Source organism: Pelecanus crispus, chromosome 9 (assembly GCF_030463565.1).
Source record: "Pelecanus crispus isolate bPelCri1 chromosome 9, bPelCri1.pri, whole genome shotgun sequence".
In the NCBI taxonomy this organism is placed as follows: domain Eukaryota; kingdom Metazoa; phylum Chordata; class Aves; order Pelecaniformes; family Pelecanidae; genus Pelecanus; species Pelecanus crispus.
Window position 1 is genome coordinate 42,048,895 of NC_134651.1, and position 12,644 is coordinate 42,061,538.

The window sequence follows — 12,644 nt, forward strand, 5'->3', positions numbered from 1 at the left end:
CCAGGCATGGACTTCACTGAAGATCGAGACTGGTTTTTTCCTCCTGGAAGGGCCTTTCTCAGCTGATAAACATCGTGGGTTTACTACTCGTCTAAAGAAGCAAATACAGATTTTGTAGGATTCTGATGTTTTCCACGACTGCGTGAGGTTATGAAATGCTAAAATTAAGGTTGGTCGGAGGTAGGGTACTGAAGTCCGATAGTTTCTGCCTCTTGTTATTGAAGGCACAACACAGTATAATCAGGGGAAGCTTTCAAACTTCTGAAGAAGCTCCCGCTAACTGCGGAACATAGCTCGTCCTCAGCCAAGCCTGTCTAGTCCTGCAGCTTCGCAAGCCACCACAAAGACGAATTTGCACAAATGTCTGGGAAAAATGACAAAACTAGGACACAATACAGAGAGGTATTGTGCAAATGTCATTTTGCAGTTCATCCCACTCCGATGAGGTTTTTCTGTTATCTGCCAGCCTGTGAGAAGAAGTGGCAGCGCGTTAAGTTCTTGGCCACCATTTGGGTTTTCTGAAATGTTGTCTGTCGCTCTTCCTTCAGAGCGTTTTTTGTGCCGGCAAGGGAAGGAGCTTAGATGAAGGATTCTGGACAATTCACTTCTGCCCTTTTTAAACTGTAAATGTGGAGTGAAATTTGTTATCATCTGGTTTTCTTTTCTTTTCTTTTCTTTTCTTTTCTTTTCTTTTCTTTTCTTTTCTTTTCTTTTCTTTTCTTTTCTTTTCTTTTCTTTTCTTTTCTTTTCTTTTCTTTTCTTTTCTTTTCTTTTCTTTTCTTTTCTTTTCTTTTCTTTTCTTTTCTTCTCTTTTCTTTTCTTTTCTTTTCTTTTTTCTTTTTTCTTTTCTCCTCTTTTCTCCTCTTTTCTTTTCTTTTCTTTTCTCCTCTTTTCTCTTCTTTTCTCCTCTTTTCTTTTCTCTTCTTTTCTCTTCTCTTCTTTTCTCTTCTTTTCTTTTCTTTTCTTTTCTTTTCCTCCATGGCTTAAAGTGTTAAATCTGCCCATTGAAATGTAATTTTATTGAGCAATATGAGCCGGAGGCGGAATCTTCACTACCATCAGAACCCAAATGGTAAATAGGCTCTTTCTCTAATTTGTGGGATGTGCTATAACTCAGTTTGAATGTTGAAAGGAAATGGGCCTCCAGGGGAGTCTGGAGCTCTGTTCATTCAACTTCTAATTAAAGTTTTCCCCTCTCAAGTTTCACTTTATTTTCCGGGGCTTTTGCTCCATGATGATTATTAACATGTGTCCTATGGCCAGGAAATCATTATACCCTTCCCCAGCCCAGTCTTTCGTAGATACCTCCTGCTGCAGACCAAGCCGCCTGAAACTTCATCTCCGAAATGATCTGATGGCCGGGGCAGGTAGAAACTAGCTGGCACCCTAAGGCTACCCCGCCATTTTCATGCAGCAAGCGGCTGATTTCTTCCAGTACAGTTTGATCAGATGTTGCTGTCCGGCAGAGACGATCCAGTCCAGGATTTCTTCCAGCCTATTCTTCACGTTTCAAGAGCCCAGGCCAACTCTGGCTTCCTATTCCAACTCCAGCAGGCTTATCTTTTTTGGGGCAGGAATTGTTAGTACAGTTTATCTTGCTTGCTGCAAGTCCTCCCTCAGCTGAGACATGTACTCTGGTGCCGCGTTCTTTTTTTTCCTCTCTCTCTCTTTTTTGTGTTTTCTTCTTGTTTTTCTTTTTAAATGTGTAAAGTGAAGAGTTCCTCTTCCCCCCCTCTCCCTTTCCACTCCAAAGAACCAACCTCCAGTTAATTAAACGCTGGAACTGTTGCTACTTTGCCAGAGGGGAGAGTGAACCTGTGCCTGCATGTGTGTATGTGTAAAATAGATACAAAAATGTCAATGAACAGCAGGAAAAGTTCTGGGAGACCGTCTTACTACTATCGACTGCTCCGGAGGTCACGACTGCAGAGACAGCGAAGCAGATCCCGGAGCCGGAACAGGCCGCTTAGTAGGGGTAATTGCAACAACAGTTCTCTTTAATTGACAGTGCAAAGACATACGTGCTGTTGCTTACAGGTAGCTTCGTTACTGTAGATAAGAATGACCAGTGCGAATATTTGTAACTGTACCTGCTCCCTGTGAAGCCTGTATCGAGCTTTACAGAAGGTCAGTCGCTTGCGTAGCGCTGCAGTCGTGCATGGGGAGGGAGAACTGCTTCGTTTTAAGAGCTTAGCCGGGCGAGTCAGGCTTGGGTGCTGTTCCTTACAGTGGTTTTAACACCTCGGGTAACTGCAACTAACCCAGGCTTTTCAGTTATCCATGGTTCGGTTTTTTCCAATTTGTATAATTAAGGTAACTGCTTTTTTAGCTGAGATGTTTGGAGGCCTAATTGATGATTATAGAGCTTTGAAAATCCTTGATTAAGAGATGGTGTCTATATGCAAAGATGTGTTGCTACAACTTCTTGTTCTTCATGAGCTGGGTATCACCAGGGGTTTTTAAATTACAAAGCTGAGTACGGTTTAGGAGTAGGATTTTCAAAAGAGCCTAAAGATTGTGCTCCCGAGGCATTGTGGAAACCTATGAGACTTGTATTCCCAAATCACTTTGCGCTTTTAAAAATCCTGCTGTAAAAGGGCCTATTTGTCCTCATCAGCAGGAGTTAGGTCCACAGAGTAATGTTTCTTTAGGGCATACTCACTCATGCAGCCCATTTATTCTACTAGAGGCAGCTACTGACCCAGTTCCATTTTTAAAATAAGCTATTCTGGCTTTCTCTTCTAGTGCGAAATAAATGTTTATTGATGCTCATGCCTATCGTTGAAGCAGTCAAAGAAGCGGGAGTCTGAGTCATTTTGCTGTTGAACTGTCTTTTCAGAAAGGAGGGGAGAGCGTTGTGTGTGGCCTCTAGTGTGACAATCCAGCCATGTTTATAACATCTTGAGCTTAATCAAAGCCATTAATTAAAAAGAGGGGTTTCTTGTTATTGTGTGAATAAAAAGCCATAATAAACAGCACAACTGCGACACTGCATCAGGTGTTTGTGCAAATCCAGGCTTGTACTTGTCTCACTGGAGGTGATTCTGATTTACGAAGTAGATTGTAAAGTAGACTCTAGCACTACAAGATTTAGCTTCATGCAATGTCCTCTTTCTTCTTTTCCTGGCATACAGTACTTTTTTCAGGATTTTGAATCATCACTGAGAAAACAATAGGAAGCTAAATCAGTCCCTGAGCTTCATCTTTTCCTCTAAGCAAACAGTGTTTTTCTTTCCATGATTTTTTTTTTTTTGTTTTGCCTGTCAGGGAGGAGTGTTTGTAAACTCACAAGCATGTAACAGTTCCCTTTCCCCCTTTATTTGTATACTGTTCGAAACCAAAATATTTTACTGCCATTTCAGTTACTGTGACAAACGAAATGTGTTAGTTTCGCTTAGGTAACCCAGTATGAACTTAACGGCGTAATTTGTCATGAACACAAGGAATACGCAGGCAGATTTGATGGAAATGGAAATCAACCCTAATGTTTGTAAGAAATTGGATTTGAACCAACTGAAATCTTCTTGCTGTTGATCTCTCCCTCAGTATTTTGTGTTTGTCACACATTGTCTCCAGGATTCCTGCCTGCTAGAAGGATCATAATGCTCAGAACTAGTTGAGCTCTTCTTATCTGTAGATCTTAAAGGGACTTGCGTATCTGGGTAAGAGTTTTCTCTTTATTTTTGATAGGTTTTTGTAAGAGATGCAGAAAGCAAGTTGTGCAGTGGTGGTGTCATACAGCAAGGTCATGGTAGGTCAGTGGTAGGACTTGGTCCAGGGTCTGGGGTCGCTGCCCACTGCTCCAGCACCCTGGCTGCCAGTCTGGACAGGGTGAAGGAAGTGCTAGAATACAGCAAAAGAAATACTTTCCTTGACAGTTTTGATCCCACTGGAAGGTTAATGAACAAGAGACTGTGTTAATGAACAGGAGACTGTAGGGGTGTGGGAGCTCTGCAGAATGCAGAAATCAGAATGAGGTTATAGATTTTTTGGTTTTGCTGTAATGTTAATTTCCAAAACCTACAAGTCCGGGTGAAGGAAAGAGCTGAGGGTCCCCTTCTCAAATGCTGATCTGCAGTGCAATTTGCTACCTCTGGCTAAGACGCTCAAAGATCAGATATCCTTAGCGGGAGGTTACCATAAATTATTGAGAATTGGAGTTACTGCACAGGAACTGGGAATAGTCTGTTTTGCCACATGTGTGTTTCCCGGACGTCCTCTTGGCAACTTTTTGCTCTCTCCAGTCTCTGGACCCTTTGCCAAGATCCCCACAGAGCCCAGGTAAGCCTGTGGCCCTAGCTGGAGGAGCAGTGATACCTGGAAGTCAAGCTTTTCCAAAGTGTGTCACTGCAGCAGATTATCAGTATGCTTTTGGACGGGGAACTTGCTGAGGATCGGGCAGTTGTTACACATTTACCAGGCAGGAGGAGGTCTCTGCTGGCACACAGCCCCCTCTCTCCCCATCTGGAATCACTCACTGTTTGCATTGCATCAATCCTGGATGATAAATCCCTGATGCCGGAGCTGACACTGGAGCACCCATGAGATGCAGGTGCTGCCATCTGCTGCCAGCACGGCTCCGGTTCCAAAAGCTGTAACACGCCTGTGTGAGTCAAAGAACCTCTTTCAGCCCACTCTGGTTGATACCAGTCAGCCTCTTTGAATAAAGAAGAGGCTGTGTTTAACAGCATGTATTTATAGACTGCCACTTCCCACTCTCACCCCCCTGAGGGGGCAATGCCACCTATCCACGCGTGCCCTCCTGACGAGCTGCATGAATGCTGCCTGCTGGCCTCGTGTAAGCGTGGAGCGCAGCCTGCCCAGGGACGCACGGTGAAAGTCAGGCCGGGGTTAGAGCTTGCACAGCTGCATCGCAGTCATAGGCGGCGGCTGTTACAGCGGAGACCTAGTTTGGGAAATTGGTCTTGCTTCCGGAGGTACAAAGAAAGAGATAACCACTCCCTCAGGAAAGCTCTACTGTAGCACATTTCAGATAGGCAAAGCGAACAGAATTTGCATTTGCTATGCAAGTATCTAAGGAAAGTAGGGGATTGCTTTCTGTTGGGACTCCAGATGGAGCCAATCTGATGTAGCATGCAGAAAAATGTGTAGGACTTCGAGCTGTTCGCAGTGACAGCCAGCTTATTTGATGGTTCCTGTGATGGTATCCTCTCTTCTAGAGTTCTCCAGTTAGCCCCGGTGCTTATAACACATTCATCACATGTTTCAGTATGTTTGCCAGTCTGTCCCTTTGAGAGGTCCGGGGCTAGAATGGCTGAAGAACGGTAAAACTGACAGGGAGGGCAAACTAAACCAGAACGGGAAGGCATGCTATCAGGAGGCTCATGTGATCATGCCTCCAGCGTGTTTAAATAATTGCTATTTGATAGTGGATAAACAAGACAAGTTTCACCCCACTGTTAATCTTTGTTCGAATTATGCTAATGTCTGAAATCTCCTGGCTCTGCTTTCCACAGAGATTCAGGACACGCTGCAGGTATACATTAGTTAAAAAAATTAACTGCAGAAGCCTCATCTCTTCCTTGGACCATCTGTTCAGCTCAGAGATGTGTGTAACTGTATGAGGAATCATGGCAGTAATTATGATTACTACCAGGTGATCCATCTAATATAGTGGAAGGTACTTGGGAGGCAGAGAGGGTAGAAGGAAAATTATCGATAAAAGCAACACCTGCTTCTGCCTGCAGTACTTCGGTCTGTGGCTTTCTTCATGGTATCTGCTTCTACTTAATTACGGGTATAATGAAGGAACAGGGGTCAGTGGCAAGTGTTCTGAAAATTCAGTTTGCTCACAGAATCTGCTCACGGGTGCGCTATTCACGGTTCCATATCTGAGCCAAATGCAGCTTTGGCTTCAGGTCTTTCTTCTGTAAAACTCTGTAGGCAATCAGTTGTCATCAAAGCTCTAAGAATTTGAGAACATTTTGAGTTCCTGATCTTGGAGGTTTAGCGTGCCTGATACTTCTGCCTCTGTCAGCTCCTTGGACATAAATGTCTTGCTCTAAGTTCTGTTTATCACAAATGCTTTTCAAGGTGTTCTACAAGAAGGATTTTTATTAAACAGGCTTTCGTCTTTTCCTTTGATGGCTGCTGTGAAGAGAAAACTGACTGATCTTCAGCAAAGCCCGGTATTTTAGTACACCAAACACTGAGAGCTTAGAGGCTAAGGTCAGACTGGTTTTTTCTCAGCGCAGGCTATTCAGATACAGATCTCTTGAAAATGGCTAAAGACTAAATTCTTTTAGTCTTTCTGTCTCTGTTTGATGAAATTCAAACCTTTTAAGTGATAAACTTATACCCAAATAGCCGATACCTTAGAGGCTAAGGCACTCGCTTGGGACAAGGGAAGCAGAGGCTTGAAAACTGTCCCAGCATGTAACAGAATGACATAACAGCAGAGGAGGTTTTATTATATTTAAAGCTAACTGAAATTTCTCACACTTCCCTCTAATATTTCCTAGCTGAAAATCTATTTTGCAGCATGTTAACAAAACGTGATGTTCTACAAGGAAGCTTCTCCCTTTCCACCTCTGCAGGACTTTGTTCTGTAGCCCAGGGCAGCGCCTGGGACGCGGCTCTATTAGCTCTCGTAGGATGAAGGGATCTCTTTCTCATTCTGATTAGAAATTTTGCTCTTACTGAAAATTCCCATTATATTGTTAAGTAAGATTCAGGGTTCCATAAGTAAATAATTCACATGGAATGTTCAAACACCACTTTGTTCTTTTCATGACCCACAATTAATTTTTCTTTGAAGTACACTTAGCTGCGTGCCTTTCAGACTGTTGAAAGCATGTGTGCTTCATTGTATGTCTTTTGTCTGCACTTACTCTAAATGAAGTTTAGCTTAGATCGTTCCAGCTATGGCAAGGGCCTGGGTATGAGAATACCTGCATTGTATCCAAACCTACCTCTCCTGATAGATCAGTATTGACCAGACCTATGTCTCTGAGAAGAACAGTGCCATAATCAACGAATGAGTAAATAAGCAAATAAGTAATTTGTCACGTGCTGTCCAAACAGAACACCTCCCTGCACTTAACAATGCCCTCTTTTTTTGCGTGCCAAACCAATATGTGCCCCTGAACCTTGATTTTTCTTCCTGTCGTCTCTATTTTTAACAAACTGAATAGTTGTTATGAATACAATACCCCCATCAGAGCCCCATTTGTGCACCTGCCTATACAGGGCACGTTACTATAACCTCGCTTCTGTTACTGGGTTGTTCTCCTGGTCTTTTGGATTGCAGCTAGGTTGTTATATATTAAATTTGTTGCCAGAAACCATGTCTCTCTGACAAACATGTAGCAGCTTTTAATGGTTTGTATGACTGCAGAATATGGTTTTTTTATTAAAAGAAGCTGATTCTGCATCAGCATGTAGAAGTTTGAAATTGTAATACAGTGTTACCCTTGCAAATACAAGTATACCTAAGTGTTGCATGTATTTATATTGGCGGGCAGAAAGCTGAGTAAAATGTTCCAGTTTTACTGTTGTCCTCTGACTCATATCCTACAAAATTTGACAAGAGGAGTGATTTTGCCTTTTCAGCACATCTGTCTGTACCCGTGGTTGATACTGAATGAGGTGTGGTCAGGAGGAAGTCAGATAAAAGATGGAAAGAAAGATGAGCATAATAAGATATTACTGGCCAATCTGCCTGCTCGGTCTGGTCTCTGAGGCGAGACCGAGTCACGATACCTTGGGACTCCCGTGTGGGCTGCCCTGCTTGGCCACCTTCCGTCACAAGCGTCGGCAGGCAGCACTGGGGTCCTTTCAAACTCAGATTCACTCTTCCCATTCTTAATTTAGAATTTACTTGATTTTAAGTTAGAAATTTTAAGTTACTTGCTTTAGTCGCCAATCAACAGCACAATAATTCTGTTCTGTTCTGTTCTGTTCTGTTCTAGTCTATTCTATTCTATTCTACTGCCTTATATTCTGGAGAGCCAAAGGAGTACATGTGTACACTTCGCCTGTCTCCTGTATGTGAGATTTCTTGAAGAATCCAAATCATGTGCCTTAGAATATCTATAATTTTTCTAAAAAATATTGCATAAACAGTTTTTTTCACTTAAGGGCTGGGAGCATGCAAGTCCAGTAATAAACATTAGCGATAGGGTTTTTTTTCCAAGGGTGGTGTCTTTTAAATGTCAGGAAAAGGAGACCTTCCTGCTTCACAGTTTTTAATGACCATAACTTTGTTTTTCAAGTCTCTTTTGTGGCATTTTCTACTTCACTGCGGAACTCTTGCAGTTTTTCATTGAAATTTTAACAGTGTGGCTGACAGATGCCCATAGAAAAGATATGCAAAATTTTTTAAGCTGTACTGTTCATAAGAAATATTCACCGGCAGCCATGCTATTTTTAGCGCTAGTGCTCCAGCTGAGACTTTGCCGTATTTGTTCAATGCTTAATTGTCTAATAAATATCTATACTGAATTTAATAACTTGGGAAGTAGCGCATGATGGAGGAATTCTTGAATTGTTTTGATGCGAAAACAATGGATGTAGAATTCTAAGTATCCATTTAATAAACAGAACTTGAGAGTGAATTTATTCTCTACGGAGGCAGAGGTTAGACAGACCCTTCAGTAGGAGCATGGTGGCAGTAGCGCCTTGAGCTCCTTCTTTGCTCTTACAATGCTGGTGATGCCACGCTGACCTACACCACCTCCTTTAGAAGTATGGCGGAAATGCAGCAGCATCAAAACTTAGGGAATGTTTTCTGTGACAAATGTGTCGATTCCTACTAGATTTAAAATGAATCAAGTTTTAAAACTTCCCATTAGGAGCCACTGGAAACACCAGAGCGAATCTCCAAGGAGCACTGGCCCTTCTGGTATTTGCACAGTAAGCTGGAAACCCACATGTAGTAAGCAAGATTTACAAGTATCCCATCTTGCTGTCATCAGTAGTGGAAGGAGCAGCCCCTGTTTCCAAAGACAGGTTTCCTGATCAGCCACGCTGTGTGTAACACTGGTCACTGCTGCCCTTCAGTGTCTGGAGCTACCGTGCCGTTAAACCATAATATGTGTCCAACATGTGATGTTAACAAACTATGGGGTGGGTTTTGTTGAATGTTTAGGATTTGGGGGACCAGTCATTTTATTTGCTCATGACAGGCTGAGGTAACACCGTACTGTTTATTTACTTTTCACCTGTCCTCTTAATGACAATATCCTGCGGTTTTGAGAGCTTTGTATTTTCCTCCTTCTTTGATTTTCACGTGTTGTAACTTCTGTCAAATTTTAAGAGGAACGTTGCGGAGGAGGCGATTTAAAACTTGCTGGATATGGAGTTTTGATAGTGAGACACGAAACAGGGGGAAAGAAGGGGAGGAAAAGAAAGACAGGAGAGCTGTAGGGAGTACCTTGGAATGTGGGGGAAGGTTTAGGCAGGGCAGCACGGCCACCTTGATTCAGTGTCAGCAGCTGTAGCTGCGTATGTGGGGTGAGGCAGGGACAGCGAGCCTTGCAAGTCAGATAAGCAGCGTGAAAAGAAGCAGATTTGACTAAAGAACCCAAAACCTTGATGAGATTGAGCAACAGGAAAGGTGTAGGTGTCTGCTGATACCGTTGGTGTGGGCTGTGTGTCCATTGGGGTGTTTGTGGCACCACCCAAAACAGTAAACGTCTTCTGAATATCTTCGTGCATAACCAAAACTCTGCCTTACGACAGTTGTTCGATTTTCTTTAGCACGTTTATAAGAACAGCAAATAGTTCATGGACTTGAAAGAAGCCTTAGGTAGATGCATTCTCATTTAACCAGTGAGGTGTCCAGGGATAACTTGCAGGAGATCCCATGGATCGTCAATGACAGAGTAATGGCACAAACCCCAGTAGCAGTAACGGCACAAACTCCAGTAGCTCTGTATTTTCCCCTGAGACTTTCCTTTTGCCCCAGGGTGAGAAGGGAACTCAGGAGTTTTGACTCTCATGTTCTTTCTCTAAAATCTTGACCGTAGTCCCATACCAGCAGCTGCATGTTTAAGAGGTAACTAAATATAGTGACAGTCTTGATAAAATTGTGAGAATTGTCAATACTGCTTAAGAGTAATTCAGGGAATTACTATCTAAGGAACAGCTCGTTTAATGCTGTGACAGAAATTTGGGAGTTGTATCGGCAACTTTCAGGCAACTTGAAGGTTGACTGTTGTCTCTTTTTGCTCAACTTTTGCTTATCTCTATTTTAAGTCCTTTCCTTCTGGTAGGAACCTCACTTTCCCCTTACAGCGTTGCTAAGAGGGGCTGATTACTCTGAAAGGAAATAAGTAGCAGAGTTGCTCCCAAGTAACGCAGAGTGAGTTTTTATCCAAAAGCCATAGGTAATAAATAAGAAAGAGGTTAAAAACCCTGGTCTGAGTCCAAAAAAGAATTGCTTCCAAAAGCATGCTTAGAGGGATTTCAGCAGAATTTTCATGATCTCTTATGTACTAGAGTAAGTTTGTCTCCTTACAGCTGTGGCAGTCCAAACAATTTAGACACAGAGCTGCCTTTTAAAGCTTTTAAACCTATATTTCCCTTGAAGGTCTTCCAGTGTGCCACTAATCCCTTAAGTTATTGCACTGAAGGCACTCTATAATCCTTTAATTTAGTCTTCTCTTAATGGAGACAGGGAACGAGCTGGGTCACTTTCCATGTTTGGGCATTATCAGTTTTGCTTTTCTTGACTCGGACACTAGCTGAAGGTAGTTTGCTTTCCTTTTAAACACTGCAGGGAATATTTTAAATTTAGATACTAATTGCTTCTGTGTTTGTGTATATGCGTATTAAAAAAGGTACCCAAACCCCAGAACTTCCTTACTCATTTCACTGTTTGTGCAGCCTTGGGGTCAGGCTTTTAAACTAAGTTTCCTCAGGCCCCTTTGGAAATCAGCAAATGTAAAAACTGACGGCTTTTTGAAAACTCTGAATACCCAATATAGAACTGGTGAGGGTCAAGAAACAGTGTCAGCCACAGGTAATTTCTGGAAGCCTCGTCTCCCCAGACCTACAGGAGACAAAGCTTCTGACTCAAATGCCTTTGGTGGTGCTGAAGGTAAAGCTTTAGGGTGATGAGTAACGCCAGGCAAGTGCTATGCTTTTTTTTAATAAGCAGAAATACTGTAAAAGGCTGTCTAGAGCAACACGTTGGCTGCCTGAATTTGGCAGGTTTGTCCTGTCCATTGCTTCTTGCTTGCATGAGGGACACATGTTTTTATTGTAGGTCTGTTCTTGCGAGCTAGGAGTCCTGATCTGCTCTCAGAGGTTCAATTATGAATACTGGCTACTCAGCATTACTTCGGAAGTTCATTTTAAGTTGAGCGTTGAAGCATTCACTTTGGGGAAAAACATACCCTGCAATTGTACAGACTTTGAGAAAAATTGACAAGAATGAAAACGGCCAAAGTTTTGCTTCGTTAACATTTGCACTGAAAAAGGAATCCTCAGATGCTGAGCACTTAATGTTTCTTTTTGAAGAAACCCATTTATTTGAAGTGCAAGTTTCTTCTGTACATTATGTGCTCACATTTTTGATTTCTTATAGCACTTCTGCATCAGTGAATTTCTTGTGGAGTCGGAGATCAAGCCTGGACTTGTTCTGAAGTATCCAAATGTGGTAATAGGTGGACTGTTGTAAAATTTGGCATCTGGAGTTAAATTACAGGATGCTTCTTAAGCTTCTTGGTTACTATAGGAACAAGTAACAGTCATCCTTCATGATTAAGCAGTGTCCATGGTAACCAAACGAGCAAGTTTTAAATGAAAGATATTTTCCCTTTACATTTTTAGCAGTCAAAGGTTAACAGTTATTACCTTTATACCCTCAAATGAGAACAAATTTTGATGTGGCTGGCATATTTAAAGTGAGAACATTTGGTGTTCATCTACATAACTTTACTTCTAGGACTAGCTGAATTTTGGGTGAATACCGAGATAAAATTTCTGAGAGTGAGGTGTAATGCATTAATCTCCCCAGGAAGAGTGAATGTTGTTCACAACATGTGCTAAATTGCTCTGCAGCGTTGCAGCGTGTTGCTGAACAGCTACCGTATTGCTCCTTGGAGTGACTGCAGATCAGTAGTGGAAGGAGAAATCCCTACATGTACCCTGCATGGTTTTTAGGGTGGAAAATGCAAGCGTCAGTGTTAGTGTAGGTGAGAACATCCTCCCACTCCCGCCCACTTCAAAAATAGGATGGGAAATGTACAAGTGAATACAGCCCTGCTAGATCCCTTTTTGTAATCTACTACATGTCTTTGGAGGTAAACAGTGGCTATCACTTCAAAAAGCATGGCAACACAATCACAAAGCTAGCATCATTGTTAAGGGTTAGTTGCATAAAGCAATATAGTAGTTTGAATGGTGGTTTCTGTATGTCCGTCTGTGGCGCGCTATTATTTATATGAAATAAGAACACATAACTGCTTTTTAATGTTTGCTTTCCCATCTCTTTCATTGGCACTGGCAACGTTTGCTTGAAAACGAAAAAGCGAGCCTGTGAAGCTGACACCTGCAAGTGTGTCTTCAGAGCACATATGTGTAAGAGAAGCAGAAATACCCACCCACCCCCAAAGGAAATTTAAGTGTCAGTCACAATAGATTAGGATTTACATTCCACAATTCCTAATTGTAAAACA

The 12,644-nt window shown here is 42.2% G+C and overlaps 1 protein-coding gene across 1 annotated transcript in view; it reads left to right on the plus strand.

The window, feature by feature from the left end:
• The first annotated feature begins 1,869 nt into the window (after window positions 1-1,869).
• DAB2IP (DAB2 interacting protein) overlaps window positions 1,870-12,644 on the plus strand; it is a 166,087-nt gene continuing 155,312 nt past the window's right edge. Inside the window, exon 1 of the mRNA XM_075716380.1 lies at window positions 1,870-1,975. The gene's annotated coding sequence lies outside the window, so the exon portion shown is untranslated. The remainder of the gene's footprint in view (window positions 1,976-12,644) is intronic.